This window comes from Priapulus caudatus, unplaced genomic scaffold (assembly GCF_000485595.1).
Source record: "Priapulus caudatus unplaced genomic scaffold, Priapulus_caudatus-5.0.1 Scaffold1373, whole genome shotgun sequence".
NCBI classification, from domain to species: domain Eukaryota; kingdom Metazoa; phylum Priapulida; class Priapulimorpha; order Priapulimorphida; family Priapulidae; genus Priapulus; species Priapulus caudatus.
Genome location: NW_014578434.1, coordinates 1 through 4,017, shown reverse-complemented (window position 1 = coordinate 4,017; position 4,017 = coordinate 1). Strand labels below are relative to the sequence as shown.

Sequence of the window (4,017 nt, the reverse complement as noted above, 5' to 3'; positions counted from 1 at the left end):
CGCGCCCGGCGCGACGCCAGCGATGAGCAATGACGATGCGCTGCTGGCTGCTGCTGCTGCCTACTGCTCGGGCAGAGACAACGAAGACGACGACGATGACGATGACGCTGTAATTGCCACCGTTACTTGCGCTGCTGCTGCTGTTGTTACTGTTATTTCGGCTGTCACCGATGTTGCTGTTGTTGCCGCTGTCACTGACGCTGCTGTTGTCACCGCCGTTGCTGCTGTCACTAACGCGGTTGTTATCGCTGTTGCTGCTACCGTCGTTACCGCTACTGCTATCGTTGCCGTCGCCGCGGTGTATTCTGTTGGCGCATGCATGCCGGCTTATGCATTTATACCCCGCGCAGTGCGCGTCTGCCATCGATCGCCGATCTGACGTCATCGCGCTACGTCGCGCCGCCTACCGTCACCGGCAGACGCTACCTGCCGCCGGTCGCTGGCGGAAAGCACGCGCGAGAAGAACCGTATACGAAACTCCAGCGCGCTGCTGCACTATCTATGAAGCCTGCCTACCTGCCTGCCTACGTACGTACGCTGCACACAGTTCGCGATGAAATCAAAGGCACAGATGAATGCCGATTTTAAATGCGAACGCGGAAGGCATGACGATCTTACTAAAATATATCTAAATAAGCCACTTCGTAGTTACACACTGGAGCCCTATGACGTCATAGGGTCATAGATCATTTGTACATAGCTGAAAAGTTTGATCGCGCGTTCGCGCTTGCCGTGTACTACGTAATATCAGGAGTAGATATAGGGAATTAATTCCTTGCTAATTAACTAATGTAAAATCGTGCGTGCGTTTATTTTCTGTACTGAACCGATCGTCCATCTGCCCGTGCTTTTTTGTTTTTATTTTATTTTTACGTGTGTGTATGATATTCTTGTGTGCGTATTTTAGGTAGATACGCAGTGTCGGTTCTTCTCGGTCAGTCAGTTAACTGCAGCTAGTCAGTTTCAGTCAGTCTCGGTCATATCATTCATTTATGGATGTCTTTTTGCTCCTTGGATTTTTTAGAGTTTGGGAAGACGGTTACAGGGTATGTACCCTGTGCCTGACGCCTTCCTCCGAACCGCTGTGAACACTGAACCGACGCTGGGGGAGTACGGTAAACGCAGGGTAATACCCTGTTACGTACTCCTAATGTTTCTGTCACGTCTTCTTCATCTCGTCCCTTGTTGCGTTTTATAACTGTATTCCCCCGATGCAAAGCTGTCATGAATGTTCGTATGAACATACTACCATTTCTTGACTGCCACACTAAGATGTCCCAAAACGCAGTGAAATGGCGAATATAGTCAGCACATGATATAGTTAGAATATAGTCAGAATATAGTTGGCGACATGCCAACGAACGGCTGTGACGTTTCGTTCACAATTTAATTAAGCGCGTGGATAACACAACAGCAGCGACACTGGAGTTAAGGTCGATGCACGCTCGCTAAGCTGTAACAATATTTTGTGCAACAACGAAATAGGGTTTTAAAAGGAAACTTAGTCAAGCCACTTTCGATAACAGATTTTGGCACAATAAAGCGACTTTCGGCTTATTTACATACTATTATGCATGTTCTAACGGATATGCACGGATACATACGCAGAGAAGGCAGGTGACTCTAGTGTCGCTGTTCAAATATCTCTCCTCAGAAAAGCGTGGGTTGCTTTTCCCGATGGCTTTTGCATCGCGGAGTGCATCTGATCGAATTGTTTTTTTACGCGCAATATTCTTGCATAGAGCACTTCCTTGATGAGATACATCGGTGGATTTCGGGGGCTTTCCTAAGCAGCTTTGCCGCCGTAACGTTGTTACGTGCACCTATACGACGCTGCTATATATTGCATCGCAATTCACGATACGATTTCTGCACACGATTCATATTATCCGCTGACTGCGTGTGACAGGAATCCGAGAGCAGCCTTACCTCAGCTTATCAACGAGGCTTACATGCATCGTTGGCAAATGTGAGCCGAGAGGCTGTGCGCGGAACCCTGAACAGTCCTGCGATTAGTCGTGGCCTTTCATTCTTGGCTTTTTTAACAAGCGTCTCTAACGCTGTTTCACTAAATCGCGTAGCGGCGGTTAAGAAATATGATAGCCTTTTAAAGGAAGCTAACGAACCCAGACAATGTTGCCCACGCGGCGTATCATGATGCTTAGATCTCGGTGCTAAGGCTTAATCCTTAGTCCCAAGTCTTAGGTATTGGATCCACAGTCTTAATCCTTGTTGTAAATAGGTAGATGGGTAGATGGGTGGATGGGTGGATGGGTGGATGGATGGGTGGATGGATGGATGGATGGGATGAGGTGGATGAGGTGGTATGAGTGGATGATAGTAGATAGAATAGAATAAGATAGGATAGATACGGTAGATAGACTGCATAGATATGATTTAGATAGATAGATAGATAGATAGCATATGTATAGATAGATAGAAGGATAGATAGATAGATCAGATAGATCAGATAGATAGATAGTTATAGATAGAATGATGGAGGGATGCATAGAATAGATAGGATAGCATAGATAGATAGTATAGATAGATAGACTGATAGATAGTAGATAGATAGATAGATAGATAGATAGATAGATAGATAGATAGAATAGCATAGGCATAGATAAGGAATAGATAGAAGATAGATAGATAGATAAATAAATAGATAGATAGATAGATAGATAGATAGATAGAGATAGATAGATAAATAAATTAGGATAATAGATAGCATTAGCTATATAAGTAGCATAAAAATAGAATAAGTTAGTAGGGTTAGATACGAGAGCGGATTAATCCTTAAGGCGCGCAAACGACAAATATAGCCCAACTTACGATGCGATAACTTCCGACCAACGACATAAGATGCACGGCTTAGGCCAACATGCACAACATACTACTGTCACTACTGCTACTGCTTACTGCCCTAGGCCCTATGGCGTGTCTGCCTTGCTGGCTCTGCCTACTGCTACTGCTAATACTGGTTACTGCTGACTGGCGTATTGCGCTGCGGTTTTGCTGCTGCTTACTGCCTTATTCTGCTTACCAGGGTTTCGTGTTGGCTGTGTACAGGGGGGTGGTCCAGGTGGGCGTCGGTACCCCCCCCCCCTCCTGCTCGGCGCAGAACGCATTTTAAGTGGCGCCGTCTAATTAAAAAAATTGAGCCTGGGGCGTGCCTCGCAATGTGTTGGGTTACGGTATAGACCTCCCCCCCTGGATACAATCTGTACACGCCCCTGGCTTGTACTGCTGCTGCTGCTGCTTGCTGCGCCTGCTGCTGCTGCTGCGGCTGTGCTGCCTGGTGCCTGCTTCCTGTTACGGCTGCCTGCTTTACTGCCAATGTCTACTGTTACTGCTACTGCTCTTGCCCTACTGCTTACTGCTACTGCTAACTGCTACTGCTACTCGCTAGCTTGCTATGTACTGCCTATGCCTACTGCTACTGCCTACTGCTATGCTTTACTGGTTCTGTTTACTGTTTTACTGGCTATGCTATGCGTTTACTGCTAGCTGCTACTGTTACTGCCTATTACTACTGCCTACTGTACTTACTGCTGCTACTGCTACTGCTATTTAGCTACTGACTACTGCTTTCCTGTTATTGCTTATCTGATCACTTCGCTACTGCTACTGCTTACTAGCATTTATGCCTGGCATTCCGGATCCCGTTTGTATCAATAGCATTATTTGAACGTGTATTAAAGCATAAACAAATGTTACGATGCTTTGATTAGCTTATATAGTAGACGTTAGAATCGCCTCCTCTAGAGGGCCTCCTTCTGGAAACCAGGCTGGCTACGCCCATGTACTACTCGCTACTGCTACTGCCTACCTGCTACTGAGCTACTGCTACTGCCTACTGCCTACTGCTACTGGCTACTGCCTCTGCCTGCCTGGCTGCTGCATGCAACTACTGACTGAATGCTACTGCTGCTGAGTAACTCGCTAAGCAAAAAAAACTTAAACGTGAGTATACCTCCTACTTTAACATGTCGAAACCTGATTGCCGATATCTGTTTG

General features: G+C 46.3%; 1 protein-coding gene across 1 annotated transcript in view; it reads right to left on the bottom strand.

Moving 5' to 3' along the window:
- The window catches only part of LOC106816422, a 5,794-nt gene extending 5,706 nt beyond the window's left edge, over positions 1-88 (bottom strand). Inside the window, exon 1 of the mRNA XM_014821043.1 lies at positions 22-88. The gene's annotated coding sequence lies outside the window, so the exon portion shown is untranslated. The remainder of the gene's footprint in view (positions 1-21) is intronic.
- Between the last annotated feature and the right edge of the window lie 3,929 nt (positions 89-4,017).